This window comes from Herpailurus yagouaroundi, unplaced genomic scaffold (assembly GCF_014898765.1).
Source record: "Herpailurus yagouaroundi ecotype Mexico unplaced genomic scaffold, PumYag 165, whole genome shotgun sequence".
NCBI lineage: Eukaryota > Metazoa > Chordata > Mammalia > Carnivora > Felidae > Herpailurus > Herpailurus yagouaroundi.
Genome location: NW_024412406.1, coordinates 33,031,583 through 33,050,097, shown reverse-complemented (window position 1 = coordinate 33,050,097; position 18,515 = coordinate 33,031,583).

Genomic DNA, 18,515 nt, shown 5'->3' with positions numbered 1-18,515 from the left:
CGCCCCCGCCGGGCGCGCGCGCGCGCGCGCGCGGCCCTAACACACGCCGTGGCCATGGCAACGCCCGGGACGGCTGCCGATTGGCTCCCGGCGCGCGCCGGGTGCGTGCGCGGTCCCAACGCGCACCGTGGCCATGGCAACGGCCGGACGCCGCCTGTTGGCCCCGGGGCTGGGCGCGTTGGCCCCTCCCGGGCCCCGGCCGGGGCAGTTGGAGGGTCTGCTGTTTGCCGGCGTCGGAGTCTTAGCCCTGTCGCTGTCCTTTGGGCCCACAGCCCCTTGGAGGGACTGCACTGCGAGTCCCCAAGGTCTGAAAGTATGCTGTGCACGCGGCCAGAAGGGGTGTTCGGGATGGGGCGCGTGGCACCAAGCGAGGCTTCAGACCTTCGGGGAGATCTGGGGGTGCTGGGAGGAGCCTCAGGAATTAGCAGGTGTGTTAGCCCGACGAGCGTTTTCGGGGTGTAGGACGGTGAGGAGCCTGCCCTTAAAGCTGAGCCACTCTTTTTGGTTGTCAGTCTTTTTGCTGTGATGCCCGGAGGGAGCCTGGAACAAGGTAGCTTCACAATTTTGGTAATGTTGCTGGGAGCAAAAGTAGTTGGGAATAGTTCTCCCACCCTCCTTCATTCTTGGAGGTGGGGGTGGAGGCTGTCGGTGGAATCTGGAAAAAGCCTCGGGCAACGTTTCAGCTAGTGAAAGAGGCAGCCTCCCAAACAGACAGGTTGACAACTGCCACTTGGCTGTGGGGTAAAACCCAACCTTGCTTTTCTGAAAAATATCCCAGTAAAATCGGTCCTTTACTTATTTGAAAGACAGGTTCTGTGTCCTTTAATGTGGGAGGATTTTCTGCTCTTAATCACAGATGGGACACCCTCTTGGAATTAAGACAGCAATAAAATGGGTTAGCTCAGCCAGGAGCACAAAACCTACAGTATTCTCCAGTCTGTCTCCTGGTTTTACAGCAGAGGGGAAAATGCCTTTGAAAACAAATTATTTCATAGTATACATAATGTCATTGTCGGGCTGAAAGCGGAAAAATTCTGCCAACCATGAGTAACAATCCAGAATGAAATGGTTCCAGGGTTGAAGTCTCTGATTTCCTCTCCTTGTTTCATTTGTTTATCAAATGAAGAACCGGGAGGCTGTTTAAAACCAGTCAAGGGTGCTTGGTGAAGGCAAGGACTGGGTTATCTTAAAGCAAGTTCTCTGAGAACAATTAACCAATATGAAATGATAGTAATTGTGAGTTTGCAACAGTTCTCTGGTTAAATAGCATTCCTATATGTCCTCTTGTCTAGCAGCTGTGACACTTTTTTTTTTTTAAGTTTATTTATTTTGGAACAGGGGAAGGGCAGAGAGAGGGAGAGAGAGAATCCCAAGCAGGTTCTGCTCTGTCAGCACAGAGCCTGACGCAGGGCTTGATTCCATGAACTGTGAGCTCATGACCTGAGCTGAAATCAAGAGGTGGTCGCTTGACCAACTGAGCTGCCCAGGTGCCCCCAGCTGTGATGCTTCTGGTCAGATTGTAGAGAACAAATGGAGAGGACTGGGCATATTCTAATTACACTTACCTGTGAAACACTTGTGGCTTTTGTTAGATGACAGCATTGTAGCAAATATTTCATTTACAGAGATCATTGGCAGTATTCATTTTAAAAGACAAGGGTCAGTAGGGATGAAGGGAATCCGTGGGCCCCACCTGTGTTGTGTTGGTAGGTCTATTAAAAACTACCTATGAGGTGTTCTGATCAGACTCCCTGCTGGCACGTCTTGGGAGCGGGCCTCCATCAGTGGGGAGAACGTTGATGGGCATGTCCAGATGTGTTTCTGCAGACATCATACACTGAGAGCTTGTTGGTGAGCATCTACGGTTGAGCTAATCACTTCTTTCTTCACAAGCTTCAGGCTTAGGACCATCTTCCCTTAAGGCCGAAAGTCTGGTGTAAGGACAATACCACAGGAGGTTGAGGTTAAAAGAGCCCAATCTGTTCTGCCAGGCAAAAAGTTTTTAACCTGCGAAGAAACCTTTGTGAGGCAGTCTTCTCCCGTATGTCCCCCTCCCCAAGTTCTTTTCATCCATGCTGTTCTTTTAGTGAAAAATTTCCCACGGCATTATTATGTGAAACTTCTCTAAGACAGTGGGCAGGGTATTTGTTAGGAGAGTGTTTTGTCAGCATATTGGAAATCTTCGGTGCGTTCATTACGTTCTTGTGACGTTTTTGAATGTAATCTTTTTAGGCTTTAGGGACAAGCTGTAGGCCTGATAAGACTCAGTTAATCACATGTCAGAGCAAACTGAAATTCCTATTTGTAGTTTTTAGTTGCTTGTGTTGAGTAGACACAGGATCACTTTCCCCCTCATGGCCTTTTTCAGAGTAAGGCAATTAAACCTGAACGGTTACTTCATAGCAAGTCGATCGATAATAGAATAATAAAAAAACACTGCATTTAATCTGTGCACACATTTGTCCGCACGTGACCAGATCACAGAACTTTCCAAAATTCGACTTTGAGATGGATGCTTTTGTAAATAAAAAAGTACATTACAGTGACTATCAATGCTGTAAATGTTTCCTTTAATTTTGTGTGCAAAACAGTCTTCCCTTTGACTCACAATTAATTGGAACTTTGCCATGGTAAATAACCTGAACCTTGAATTGATGAAAGCCTTTTACTTCATGTGGACCTTTTATGATGAAGGCTTTTGGAAGCTGTTCAGGAAATGACATCACAGAATTGATTTCCAAATAAATTACAAATCTATTATGAAATTACCTTAATGTAAGAAAAATATAAAGGTCAGTTATCTACATAATTTAAATTCAATTTTACCCATTTCATTATGTAGAGAGAATGATGAGAAATTCAGAGGTGACTTTAACGAACTGTTTGGGTGGTTGAATCTCCACTACTGTCTCCTGCCACTTTGTCTTTACTGCTATGATCTGTGACCAGCTGCCTTCAATACCTCCAACCACCCAGCTCTCTGCCCCAGGATTCCTGCACATTCCTCACCCATCTCCAAAGGCAACTCCCTTCAAAGAGCTTTTGACTTCACTGTGTAAAGTGAATCCCTCTCTGCCCCAGGACCATTCTCTGCCTCGGGACCATTTTCTTTCTAGCACTTGCTACAGTGAGTGATTACTTTCTTTCTCTGATCTCTCCTCCCCACTAGACTGTAAATGACGTAATCTCTCTCTCTTCCTATATTCATGTCTATTTTTGTCTCTGGATTTCTAGATCTATCATCTTTCTGTCTATATCTCTGCAGTTTGGCCACACAGTCCATGTTATGTTGTCTGTATTAAGGGAGGGGGTGTGAGAATTTGCCTGAGTGGGGGATGAACCCTGAGTTTCCCCGCAACACCCCATCAAGAAGAGGCCCTTTGAAGGGATAGCAGGGCCTTTAAAGAGGGCTACGTAGTAAAGAAAACTTTTCCCAAAATACATTTGTATTCACTGGTGTTAACACATTTCTAGCTAGCATTTTTTAAAAACACACAGTCAAGTGACTTGTGGGTAATGCAAATGCCTAAGGTTTACTAAGGATAGGATTCTTATCTTCTTCTATGACATTGTAAATTAGATGTGGCACATGATAAGTAATTGCAACAGCAATAATGTCATCAGGTTGAATAAGGAAGCTGTTTCTCTACACCCGGTAGAGCCGACCAAGAAATCCCAAGGGACCTGCCATGCTCCTTACTGAGTGCTGGGTCGTGGGTGCCCAGAGCTAGGTCATGGTGGCTGTGCTATTTACAACGGCACAACAGGGACAGTAGATACTCCTTCCCAGGGGATCCTAGAGTGCCAGGTACCATCCTGGAACAAATCACGGCCCCCTGCAGCTGTCACACACCTCCCATGCAGAAAAGGGCCACGCTTATTCTCCCAGACCACACCCGGCACTGCCTGGCCCTGTGAGCCAGTGCCGACCACAAAATGACCGGAACCAGTCCAAATATTTGAGACCACATTCTCTACCTCTGTTGCTCTTGATCACTCCGGGAGAGAAGGAAGCTCCCAGAATTGCCTATGTCTAAACAATCTTACCCCCATCACACTCTCTTTCTTATCCTAGATCTCTAACCCCTCTGACCCGTCCTCAACACATTGCTTCTTGACTGTGAACATTCATCTTACACAACCCGTCGATCGGTACACAGAGCCTTTTCTCCTCGGAAGCCTGCTTCTTTTGTAGACACCCCACAGAACAGGCTGCCCATGGTCTCGTGCCCACTTGCTCACAGCCGGAAGGAAGCCAGTCCCGTTGACCCACATCATCTCTTCCTTACTGGATTGCTCTTTCCTTTCTCTTCATAGGCCTTTTCAGAAAGTGCAGGCTGTGCCCCCTTCCTCGCTGTGCACCTCCTGCCTCATCCATTGGCTCTCCCATCCATTGGCTGTCCCAACCAGCCCCTGCATTAGCCTGCTGTCTTCCATCGCGAGCTTCTCAAAGCCATCCACACGGCTGCCAGGAGGATTTGCACTGATCCAACTGTGTCTTCCTTCTGCTCCATGACTTCTCAGGTCCTATAAGAAGACCATGTCCACACCCAAATAGTACGGTTTCCACAGGTCTCCAACATCTGGCCTCTGCCTTCTATGTAAGCCTTTCTCTGACCAATCCCTATGTATTTAATGTCTGGAGCTTTAGCCGCCATCTTATACCCTGAGGTTCACTGGAAGCTTGGGGCCACTCAGAGTGGAAGGGCAAACTAGAAGGGGCTGTGTCTCTTAATGCTGCAGGCACTCCTGAACAGGAATGTACCATAAGATTTTATCTCATTTATCCCATTTATATTTGGGGGTTTGCAATTACTTTCAGTCATACCTAATCCTACAAACATAGTCTTTAAAATAATAAAGTTGGACTTCTTTTCATCTAAAGATTCTTCTGACTTTGAGATTCTTAAAGACAAAAATAAAATTTGATTTCCACCTATTTCCACAGATTCTTCACTACGCCGAACCTTATGAAAATGTCAGCAGTTGCACACTTTGATCTATAAAACACTGACCCCATATCAATCTAACGTGTCATGGTATCTTTGTATGTTTGTTCAAGATTTCCAATCATCCAAGCAAAAGCAAGATTTCCTCTGCAACATCAAAGTGGCTACCTCATCTTTTCGTCATTCAAATTCCCTGCGATCCCCATTCTAGATTTGCAGTATGCTACAGGAAGGAATTTGGAATAGTTTTCTTTTAACCTGTCTCCCATATTGGTGGGGAATATACCCAACGGCTGACCTGGGGCAGGTTGTACCTGGAGGAGCCCTGCTCTATTCTCACTGCTTGGGGATGACAGAGAAGACTGTAGTGAGGTATTTTCTGGCTTTTCATTGAAATTAATAGTTTACTGGGCAATCCAGCCACTCCTAACACACTTTGTTTAGCACTTGAGAATTGCGACTATGTTTAAAGAAAACCCTTCCTGCTCTGATCTAATCTTTAATGGGGTTACGTTTAGGAACATCAAAAGGGCATTGTCTTTGTAGTAGTAGAAACAAAAGCAAATCAAGAAAGGCAATTTCACACTCAAAATTGTAGAAAGGATGTGGCCACCATTATTTACATTTGTGGATGTTGTTTCATTCTGCTTTAGAGAGGAGGACTTTTTTTTTTTTTTTTTTAATGATACAAATTCCAGGAAGTTCATTTGGGTCAGTTTCCACGTGGCATACTTGTGTATTTATTCATTCATTTAATCAATATTTTGGGTGCCCGCTATATACCAAGTGCGTCACATCAGATACTCATGAATTATGCCCAGTTCCTGCCTGCTAGGCTCTGACCATCCGTGGTGTAAAGTCACTTGGTAAAATGGTATATGTGCTAGTCTGGGAAGAATGTACCCTGAGCTGTGTGCTTCCGCAAAGAAACTCATTCCCTGGGACCTGCTAGTTCAGGCAACGCTCCCTAAAATCTCGCGTTAGGGAGGGCTCAATTTGTTCACTCATCCAAACGTGATGATGAGATACGACCTGTATTGTTAGGAAAGCAGGGGCTGTCTACAGAAGTGAGTAGCACAGAGAGTCAGCGGGTCCTAGCCATCCTTTCCAGAGATGCTCTGGTAGGAGGTCACAGTTAATCTGGCAGGGAGCAAGTGTGGGGCACCATGCATTACCCTTGTTGCTCTGTCCCATCGTCTTAAAGGCAGAGAGTAATGGTCTGCATTTGGAGAAGATGACTGAAGAGGGGTGTATACCTTCATGCTATGCACTCGCTCATTCGTTCATTCCGTTGGTCAGTCAACAGCCACGTATGAAGCCCTCACCATGAACCGAGCATTAGCTGGGACATGGAGATTCAAGATGAAGGCACGCGCCACTGAGTGAGAAGACAGCTGCTGCTGAAATAATTGAAAACATAGGTAACAACAAGCTGTGCAACGTCTTGCGAAGGAAAAATGCAAGCAGTTCTGGATGCTGCTGAGAGGCCATGGTTACTTTTTATTAAAATAAAATCACCCGACAGGAAGAACAGTGACCAAAATATAGCCACCATCAGTCTAGCACTCTGGGATCCAGATAGATTTGAGTCCGATGTCTGCCCTGTTATTAACTAGTGTGGGATTCTGGCACCTTCCAGAGCTTTCCACGCTCCTTTGCCGCACTGGACGACGAGCACACAAATGGCGCCCACCTCGTAGGGCAGCCAGGAAGGCAAACCGCGATGATGACTTTGGAGCAACTAGCTTGCTGTCAGGCACACAGTAGGCTGCACTCAGTGCCCCTTAGTTAGCTGCTATCATTGTCCGTGGTAGTGGGCTCTCTGTGGGGACAGGGTTACAGTCCCCAGGATTCACATCTCAATCCCAGGACTGGGAATACGCTACCTCAGATGTCAAGAGGGGCATTGCGGATGTCATTAACGTTACTAATCTGCTGACCTTAAAACACAGAGCTTCTCCTGGATTACCAGGTAGGCCCGATGTAATCACAGGAGCCCTGAGAAGCAGAAGAGGACATGGAAGGGGAAGGCAGAGAGAGTCAAAGCACAGGAAGGACAGCACGAGCCATTGTTGGCTTGAAGAAGGAGCGGGATACATGTCAGGGAAATGAGAACCCAAAGCCCTACACCAGGAGGAAATTAATACTGCCAACAGCCCGACTGAGCCTGGAAGTAGGTTTCCCCCCAGAGCCTCCAGATGGCTGACAACTTTCATTCTGACCTGAGAGACCCGGAGCAGAGAACCAGTGGAGCCTGCCAGAACTTTGTGTTCTTGTTTTAAGCTACTAAGTTTGTGGTAATTTATAACATAGCAATAGAAAATAAGTTTAAAAAAAAAAAAACGTTAGCAGGCGTTGTAATAATAAAATAATAAACATTCAGATCCTAAAGAGCTATTGAAAAGTTTTATTGAGATGAAATTTACATAAAATAAAGATCACCAAGTTTAAGTATAGAATTTGGTGAATTTTGAAATGGATGGATTCACGTGACCCTCTACAATAACCATGCTATAGAATGTTCTGTTACCCCACAGAGTCCTCCCTGCCCCTTGGCAGTCAGTTACTTCCCTACCACACTGTCAGACACCATTCTGCATATTGTCCCTTTGCTTTCCCCTCTATGCCATATAAATGGCATCAGTTTCATACCTGGCTTCTTTCATGTAGCATAAATGCTTTTAACAAAAAAATTAACATTTATTTATTTTTGAGAAAGAGAGAGAGAGACAGAGCGTGAGCAGGGGAGGGGCAGAGAGGGAGGGACACACAGAATCCAAAGCAGGCTCCAGGCTCCGAGCTCCTAGCTGTCAGCCCAGAGCCGGATGCAGGGCTCGAACTCACAGACGGTGAGATCACAACCTGAGCTGAAGTCAGAAGCATAACCGACTGAGCCACCCAGGCACCCCCTAGTATGTCTTTTTAATAATGAGTTGTACATGTTCTTTTTTCTTTTTAAATTGAGTATAGTTAAGTGTTCTTTCTACATTATGGATGGAATACCTTTATCAGATACCAGCCAATTCGTTTTCTTTTATTCTCTTACTGGTGGCTTTTGAGAAACAAAGTTTTTAAATTTTGATGAAATCCAATTTATCAAATTTTAATTTTATGGTTTCTGCTTTTTGTGTTCTATCTAAAAAGATTTGCCTACTACAAATCCACAAAGATTTTTTTTCCTGTACTTTTTTATGTGGTTTATGGTTTGTTTCTTACACTTAGATCTCTGGTCCCATCAGTTAATTTTTGCGTATTCATGAGCTAAAGATTAACGTTCATTATTTTTCATATGACTATCCAATTTGTATAGAAGACTATCCATTTTCTATTGAATTACCTTGGCATTTTTTTCAAATGGTTACATAAGTGTGGGTTACTTTTGAACTCTCTAGTCTGTTCCATTGATCACTATGTCTATCCTTATGCCAATATCATACTGTGTTGATTTCTGTAGTTTTGTAGTGAGTCTTCAAGGCAGGAAGTGCAAGTTCTTTAATGTTGTTCTTTTTCAAAATGGTTTTGATTAACTAGCATCCTTTCCATTTCATATTGATTTGAGAATCAGCTTGAGACACCTGAGTGGCTCAGTCAGCTAAGCCGCTGACTCTTGATTTTGGCTCAGGTCATGATCCCAGGGTCATGGGATGGAGCCCCACATCATGCTCATAAGATTCTCTCTCCCTCTGACCCTCTCCCCATCTCACATGCACTCTGTCTTTTTCTCTAAAGTTAAAAAAAAAAAAGGATCAGCTTGTCAATTTCAAAAAAAAAAAGAAAAAAAGAAAAAAAAAAAGCCCAAATAATCCTACTGGGACCTTGAGTGGTATTGCGTTGTACCTATATAGAAATTTGGATAGAATTGAAAGCTTAAAAATTTTGAATTTTCTGATCTCTGGACATGGTATACCTCCCATTTATTTAGGTCTTCATTAATTTTGAAGCATTATTTTGAGGTTTTAAGTGTACACATCTGAGCATTTCTGTTACATGTTTTCATAAATATTTTTGATGTTAATATATAATATTTAATATATTTATAGTATTTACTATATTTATAATGCTAAACTTATATATTGCTTCTATGAGGTTTTTTTTTTTTTTGTAGATTACTTAAGATTCTCTACATTAATTGTCCTATGGTCTACCAATAAAGGAAGTTTTACTGCTTTGCCAATTTCTATGACTTTTTCTTTCCTGATCTTCCTTTTTATGGGGAAATAGTGGGCACGTTCCCGCCAACACAAGGAACACAGCAAGGATTTCTACTTTTACCACGTTTAGTGTAATGTCAGAGTAGAAGTAGAAATCCTCGTGTTGGCAGGAACTCGCTCAACATTTCACCATTAAATGTGATGTTAGCTGTAGATTCTTCACAGATACCCTATGTCCTCTGGAAGTTTTCTTCCATTCCGGATTTCCCGAGACCATTTATCATCAGGGTTGTTGGTATTGCTCATCCACCATTGCTGCAGGTAGCTGGAGTACCTATTAGGTGAGAGCTGCATATCACAGGAAGCGTCAACAAATCTGGGATGCTTGTCTTTTAGTAAAATAAGTGACTCGCAACTCATTCTGAACTTTGACAACTTTTGTATACCCTGCCATACTCTGATCAGGAAACGTCAGGGTTGGCACAACAGGGTTTGTAACCACTCACCCTCTCGTTGTGAATTGTTGTCAGGGTTTCGTGATATTTTAAAGACTGTGGTGTTTTGTTTGTTTGTTTGTTTGTTTGTTTAATAAAATGGGCTACATTAACGATTTCGTTCACCTTGAATTTGACTTCTTGACTGAAGTACTATGCCTACAAATTATGCAATAGATTCATTTTAGGTCTGGTGCCATCTCGATAGCCTTAGTTGGTGATTTTTGTTTCATGTTGTTTATTCATTCGGGTTCAAGGTTCCCAGTTTTTCAATAAAATATTTTTTTCTTTATTTACTACTTCCTTTTGTGTTAGTATATGGGTACTTTGGTACATTTGGGTTTTTTTTAGAGGCTCACTAAATTTCTTTCTGGAAGCAGAATTGGCAAAATACGTAAGTTCAGACGTTTTAGAAATAGATGATGACAGTTTAAGACACACCTTTAATATCCCCTACTAATGATATAGGTAGACTATACTTCTCAGCTCCTTTGCATTGGGGCAGTACAATTAGCCGGATCTTAGTCAATAGGACATAGACAAAATTGCAAGGAACTTCATCCAGGCCTGGCCACACAACATCTCTCTTGATTGCTTGGTTCCTGCTCTGTGCAGCTGGGAGACAGAATGCTAGCAGTCTGAGCCTCCACAGTTAACCCTTGGAGGACAGAATCTCCTGTCAAGAAGAATTTCAGTGGACATTGAAAGAATAAGAAGTCTATCCCCATTGTTCTACAACATTGGGATTTGGGAGTTGTATTCTACAGATCACCTATCTGACTAATATAAATCTATATAGCATCATGATGTAGCCAATTTCCCAACTCAGTGACAGGATTCACTCTCTCTTAATGTTTTAAATCAACATAACTATTTTATAAGTGTCTTCTAGTCATTTTTTTCTGAAGAATGAATGATTTCTATATTGTTGGCCTATTTTTTCCATGTATTACTACAACATATTTTATAGAAGAAGGGGGAACAAATGTTTTCCAAAGATATTTGGATTTTATTTTTTGGCTTCCACTGTTAAGAGACCAAGCAAGACTTACATGTATTTCCTGCTCCCTTAATTAAAAATTTGTAAAGTTCTTTGTTGAATATTGACAGCTTTAAATATCTTTTAAAAATTATAAATATTTTCTTAGTATTCTAAATATTTATTTCTAATTATCTTACTCATCATGCTATGATTAATTTATATATATACAATGGAGTATTACTCGGCAATCAAAAAGAATGAGATCTTGCCATTTGCAACTCCGTGGATGGAACTGGAGGGTATTATGCTGAGTGAAATTAGTCAGTCAGAGAAAGACAAAAATCATATGACTTCACTCGTATGAGGACTTTAAGAGACAAAACAGATGAACATAAGGGAAGGGAAACAAAAATAATATAAAAACGGAGGGGGACAAAACAGAAGGGACTCATAAATATGGAGAACAAACGGAGGGTTACTGGAGGGGTTATGGGAGGGGGGATGGGCTAAATGGGTCAGGGGCATTAAGGAATCTACTCCTGAAATCATCGTTGTACTATATGCTTACTACCTTGGACGTAAATTTTAAGAAATTAAAAATTAAAAAAAATATAAAAAATAATAATTTATATTTTAAATCACAATGCACACTAAATTCAAGTTTCCTCTCCAATGATACATTGATAATCTCATAATTCAAATAACCTTTCTAATTAACTTTTTTTATTATTATTATTGTTTTGGCCAGCTTCTTGCAGATCTGGCGAGATCACCGTAGGCTGTATTTTATCCTATGGTTGACTTGGGGGGGGGGAGGGGCATCTCTGCCTTTCTTTTGCTGCCGGTGTGCGTTCCTCATTAGTATTACTCTCAACATGGCCGTTCCGTGAAGGAATGATTTTAACCTATTGGTCCTTTTTTTCCAGGGCGAGTTTAGTAAAACCGGATAATTTAATCCATAAATTAGCTTAACTAGGTACAGGAAACTGCAATACCCATGACATTGTAAAAGCAAATACACAAATGAAGGGGCCACCATTCATTACCTTCCCCACCTTCCCAGAATGCCTATGTTAGAATACTCACGTGACCCTTCTACAATCAGGACACATTATTTTGAGAACCTGCCTGAGGATGTACTTCATGACAACAACGACAGCAACAACAACAACAATAAGACAATTCTAATTTAATAACTCATCCTAGGGAAATTCTTCCTCATGATAATCTCTGAGATCTATTTCTGCATTGCTTTGTTCATGATGCTCTCTAGGTATCACGCCTCTGTGCATGCATTCTCTTTTCCTACTTCAAACAGAAAATAGAGGGTATCCTGTGGGAAGTTTCTAAATCGTTACCTTTTTTCCTCCTACTCTGAGAAATTTCATCTACCCTTCCTTCCCGTCTTAGGGAAGAAGTGTTTTCTCCCTGACAAAATAATCTTTATAATGTTTCCAGAAAGCACATCAAATTCCCTTCAGTTTTTTAACTTCTATTCAAGCATGCTTTTCAATGCCATCCTTGAAACTTTGGAAATTAATTTTCTATTTTTTTTCATTTCTATTGTCTTTGAGCATCTGTCTACCTTGAACTGTATTGTATTCTGTTAGGTGATATCATGTCCTGTGCTAAAGAGATATCATGTTAAACAATAAAACTTTCCAAAGAGAGCTTTAGTTATAATGACATCATTTGACATGTCAACGTTTGGTTTGAATTTGTAGATAATTAGCTTCCTACAACTTTCTGGCTGTTCGTCATCTATTCTTTAGGCCTCCGGTGGCAAGTCGGCTTTAAGATCAGCTAGACCTCACTTTCTCTTTGACGTTCCAGAATGAGGTCTACCATGAAGAGAAACAGCATTGTTGGTCTTCTGTTTTCTTTTAGCCATACACACAGTGCAGCTACACTTGAAGAGCTAGAGCCAAGAGATTCTTTAATAAGATATCAGTGTTACACATTTGACCTTACTTTGTTTAGGGAGAGCTTAGGAAGACTCAAATACGTTTTTCTTCTTCATCCATCCCTGGTGAAATCAGTTCCTGATAAGTGTCAAGGTTTTCCTTGGGCAAACCTTAGAGTCTCTTATTAAAGCTTTGATTGCATACACGGGACTGTTCAAGAGTCACAATAGGCAAGAGGTCACGGTACAAAGGCTGGTGTTGTTTTTGCTGCTTTTCCTCAAAGTATCCAGCACGTGGGAAACTGTGTCAATGGAGTCTGTCAGTGAAACTTCCCAATTGATGCATCTTTCTGGAATCCCCTGGAGCAGAACCATTCAATTCAGACCCGGGCATTGATGAAACAAAGTGTGACTAAAGTTGCTTTTAGAGGACATGCTTAACAAGACAAGTGCTGTGGATGATTTAGGAGAGAAAGTCCAAAGCGCTGACGGAGCATTGTTTTATAATTGCTAGGGCATTAACTGATGGGTTTTCTGCAGGCTTATCAGGTATTATGGGACCAGCAGTTACTTGGAGAATGAGAGGAGACCAGTAGATCTTGGTGGGAAGATAGTGATTCAATTTTAGGTCTGAAAAGGGTCTCTGGGATTGGCCTGTGCTGCCCTAAATTCATTCGAGATCTTGTAATTTCAAATTAAATCTAAGAACTTAAACACTGTCTTTTTAGTGGTCAGAAATCCTTACGTTTAAACAAAAACTGAGCCAGGGTTGTAAAGCCTCTTTGGTAATTAAATTCTAAAGTGTTTCTTGCTCTGGATTTCAAGTTTTTTTAAGTTTTTTTTTTTTTTTTAAACATTTATTTATTTTTGAGACAGAGAGAGACAGAGCATGAACAGGGGAGGGTCAGAGAGAGAGGAAGACACAGAATCCGAAGCAGGCTCCAGGCTCTGAGCTGTCAGCACAGAGCCCGACGCGGGGCTCGAACTCATAGACTGCGAGATCATGACCTGAGCCGAAGTCGGACGTTTAACCTACTGAGCCACCCAGGCGCCCCTGGATTTCAAGTTTTTAAATGTCTTTCTTTCAAAAGTCTTTTGAGTTGTTGATATCTATCATACTCATTCTAAAACTTACCTTATCATCGAGTGTGCATGTATCAATATAACCAGGAACTAGACGAACACGTTATTCTTTTTTTTTTTTTTTTAATTTTTTTTTTCAACGTTTATTTATTTTTGGGACAGAGAGAGACAGAGCATGAACGGGGGAGGGGGAGAGAGAGGGAGACACAGAATCGGAAGCAGGCTCCAGGCTCTGAGCCGTCAGCCCAGAGCCCGACGCGGGGCTCGAACTCACAGACCGCGAGATCGTGACCTGAGCTGAAGTCGGACGCTCAACCGACTGCGCCACCCAGGCGCCCCACGTTATTCTTATTTAGATTTAAAAATGGTCCATTTCAATGCTGACAAGGATCCAGATAATGGGCAAATGCAGCGCAGAGAATAACTGAGGTATTTAGCGACAGTACGCAGTCAAATGTACTCACGTTCCGATCTTTGGGCCTTGCATATGCTCTTCTGTAAGGCTTTGCTTTAAAAATAACACCAGCTCTAGTAGTACAATTGTGAGCTTCATGTAAGCAAACGCATTTTGGGATTAGTCTCTTAACAGTGGCCGAAAAATAATTATTTAATGAGAAGCTGAAAGGGAAATGTAAACTTCTGTTCAGGGAGGCTCCCCTCCATGGTAAGGCCTTCACCACGTCTCTTCTGCAGCAGGACCGTGGAGCTGAGCTCAACGCAGACCCTGGGTTGAGCAGGGCTGATGCGCTCCACGTCGGTTTCACACTCCCGGCACCACCGCTTTCTGTGTCCCTCTGATTGCCTGACTAGGGTGAGATTGGGTGCTTGTTTTCTCTCCGCTGTGGATCCCACCAGCTAATCTACTATGTCTCTCAGCTAAGCCCGAGGAGCCTCAGCGAAAGTGGCATAGTCACGTAACTTATCTCTCCTTTTGAACGGTTAGCTCCAACTTGATTTTGGTATAAGTTTCCTCAGGACAATTCCTGGGAGAACCGGCCCCTTCGGATGGAACGGTGGCCAAGCCTACTGCTGGTACACTAAGTCTCTTCCTTCCCTCTGCATGCAATGGGCTTTGCAGCTGAGCACAAGCCTGCCCGGACAGACCCCGACCTCAGCCTTTCCTTTGACTAGGAATGACCTTGTGAGCAGGAGAGATTAGTACTGCCTTACTCTGTACTGACTTACTCTCAGGTCACAGGTCTGTGACTTAAGATATCCAAGCAGGTTCACTTTTTGCTTCCCATGAGCTGGGACAGAGAGGATTTCTGCCGCCCGAACTGGCCTATGCAGGGGGTGTGATGGAGCCTGCGTGTGGAGGACCGCGGTTGCCTGAAGGGTCTCATGGAACACGGCCACCTGCCGGCCTGAACAGCTCACCTCGGATCTGAAAGAAATAATTACGGATGTGTTTTGAGCCACTAGGTTGTTACTAGATGTCTTGTTACGGTAAGTGAGCCTGGCCAGGCTAACATAGCTTGCCGTGCTAGGTAGTGTTCTAGGATCAAACCAAGGAGCGCTGCCCTCATGGGGCCCTCGGTCTACTGCAGGAGACAGACAGCGAACAGCCCAGGTGCTTAAATCTGTGCTGAGTTAGACAGGGTTTACGTGCCACGGGGGACCTGGGGGCCAGGAAGGAAGATAAAGGTGTCGGGGGAAAGGATTGCAATTCTAGACAGGGGTCCGGGGGAAGTCTCACTGGGAAAGAGACTTGCTGACACAACCGAAGAACACGAGAGAGCTGGCCGCGCGGAAGACAAGTTGGGGGACAGCAGCCCAGGGAGAGGGAGCATCCTGAGTTAGGGTGAAGCCCGGCACGGTCGTGAATCTGCAACGAGGCCGTTGTGCCCGAAGCGGAGTCGCATCCGCTGTTTGTTTCCATGGGACAAGTCAGCTCAAATCCCGGTGGCTTGAAACCGAAAGTCCCCCCGACTCTGTGTGCCACGTTGTGCCTGTCCACACGAGCCACGGGCCGGCACAGGCTCAGGCTGTGGCGAAGTACGCCGCGCCTCTCACCGGGAGGAGTGGCCACCCCTCACTGCAAGGCTCATTCGGGCAGGGTGGCCCGGATCACTGTGGCCACCTGTGCAGCGTGTCCACTTCGGGAGTAAACGAGGATGGCAAGGTCACAAGGGCTGCTGCCCACTCACTTGGAACTCGCAGGTTCGAGGGGCCTCGTTAAGGTACGCTTCTGCGGGCTTCGGCCGGCTATATCAGAAAACGTTCAAAACTTCTTGGAAGCAGATCGCCTGGGTGAGTGTTACATAACCAACCAGCAGGCAGGCAGCATAGTAACCACTGCTAAACGTCAAACCCACACTTAGGGCTTCACGGCGCTGGACTGAGACCTTTTGTCCACGGATCTCTTCATTCAGAGCAGCGCGGCAGGGTGAGGACACCCATGCCTACAGGGCTTAAGTGACTTTCCCAAGATGTCACCGACGGCAGAGCCTGTCAGACCGAGCCCTTCGCTGTGACCCTCTGTGGCCACGGAGATCCTGGCCACGGCCCAGAGCTACCAGGAGACGTGAAGTGAGGGGTATCGCCCTGGGAATACTGCCCGCTTCCTTACTTTGGGTCGGGGAGAAAGGAACTACTTAAAATAACCAGAGAGAGATTCCAGAGGAAGAGCCAGAGAGGCAGCTCCCCAGTGTTTTTACTAATATGGACTTTCTTGGTCTTGAGGAAGTACTTTGTTTCAAAAATAGCTGGTGCTTTTCCAAGAGGAGGCTTGGAACTGTTAGCCATTCGCCTCATGCCTAAGACGCACTGCTCCTGAGGGCCGGGAGGGAGGCGGGCCGCCATCCCCAAGCCTGCAGGAGGGAGGAGGCCCACCGGCCTCCGGAACTTCCAGGACAGGGTTTCCTCATTCCTGCCGGTGCCCAGATATTTATGCCTGAGGGTACAGGGGACAAAGAGCCCAGCAGGAAGGGAGGGTTTCCCCCTCTTCCTTTGCTTAAGTCGGAGACGTTAGTGTAGAGCCAGCATCCGAAAACACAGCCGAGGTGACTGGACAAGTTGGTTAAGGATAAAGATTTGCCTTAAGAACAAACTTTGAGCTTGATTAATTGGAATCTACCAGCATTTGCGATCAGGGGCTCTTTTTTAACAGGTAGAAAGTTGGACGTGGGGAATGGACCCCAGAAAAGTTGCAACGAGGCATCTACTTCTTGTTTTTAAGAGTGACTCAGAGTCATTAAGTCCTTACTGCATGCGAGACGCTGTTCTCAGCCTTGTCTGTGTCTTAGAGCGTCTAACCTCACGTGAACCCTGTGAGGGAGGCAATATTAGTTTCTCTGTTCTAATTTGAGGAGATCGAGGCTCAGGTGGTTACACAAGTTGCTTCATTTTGCACGCCAAGGGGGCTTTGGTCTCCTTTCCAAATGGACCGATCATTTACGTGCTGCACGTATGTGTGTGTGCACGCCTGCCCAGCTGCGTGTGTGTGTGTGTGTGTGTGTGTGTGTGTGCAGGCACACGTGTGTGTGATGTTTTTGGCAGGCACACATCTGCCTGCATAGCTCCTGTCAAAATTTCACTGGTTTTCCCATCCTCGGGGGGCCATTTGTCCTTTGACGCTATGGCTTCATTTATCACTTGCCATTTCTTATCAGCCTACGGTCCCTGGAAAGCTATTTCCCTCGGAAGATGGATGTGGACGTTGCATTTGGGGCAAAGAGAATGTTCTGTTTCCACACGCCTCTCTGCTGAGTGTTTTCGGCAGACGTGGATGTGCTGTGGTTTGAACGCCAGGTCCTGCCCCGAGTCTGCTTCGTAAAAGGCTTTGACTTCTGGGCTCAGGGGCAGATTGTTTATATTATTATGTGCGTTACAAAGCAGACTTCTTTCTGCAAAGACAAGGTAAAGGTGAGGAGTAGTGTCTGTGTATCTGAGAAATAAACATGGATTTGTATACTGCGGGTATACGTGCATACTTATTTACTTTGTATGCTTTATCACATTTTATATTATGCCTTAGACTTGACCTCACTCGGTAGCAAGGAATCACCTTTTCAAAAACGGAGCCTGGGGCACCTGGGTGGCTCAGTCGCTTGAGCGCCTGACTTCAGCTTAGGTCATGATCTCACACTTCGTGGGTTCGAGCCCCTCATGGGGCTCTGTGCTGACAGCTCGGAGCCTGGAGCCTGTTTCAGACTCTGTGTCTCCCTCTCTCTGCCCCTCTCCCACTCATGCTCTCTCTCTCTCTCTCTCTCAGAAATAAATAAACATTGGGGCACCTGGATGGCTCAGTCGGTTAAGCCTCCGACTTCGGCTCAGGTCATGATCTCACGGTTTGTGGGTTCAGCCCCACATAGGGTTCTGTGCTGACAGCTCGGAGCCTGGAGCCTGCTTCGGATTCTGTGTCTCCCTCTCTCTCTGCCTCTCTCTCTCTCTCTCTCTCTTTCTCTCAAAAATAAAATAAACATTAAAAATGTTAAAAAGAAATAAATGAACATTAGAAAACTGAAACAATTATTATAATCCGAAGTGTTTGCTATTTCAGATCTTGTCTCTATCTGCCTCATGTCCCTATAGGTACCACTCTCACCTTGCAATGGTTATCAGATTCTGAGTTAATTATTTTGTTCTTTATCTGCCTTTCTCAATAAACCCTGAGATTACTTTCAGTTATTCGAAAGGCCTAGCCTATTGCTTCCGGAAGCTGTGGAGATCAGAAGGAGTCTGTGTCTTGGCACCTGGTACTTGCTCAGACTTTGCTATTCCTTCTGCCTAGGGGTAACTTTCTGCTTCTATTTTCTAGAACAGATCTTATACAATTAGTGTTAATTCTTCTTTCAAGTTTTGGTAGCATTCTCCATGGAAACAATCTGTGCCTAGAGATTATGTTTTTGGATTGCTTTTAGATACAAATTAGATTTCCTGAATAGTGAAAAGGGTATTCAAATTACATCCTTCATAATGGTAAGTTTGGAAGTTTCTGCTTTTCAAGGAATG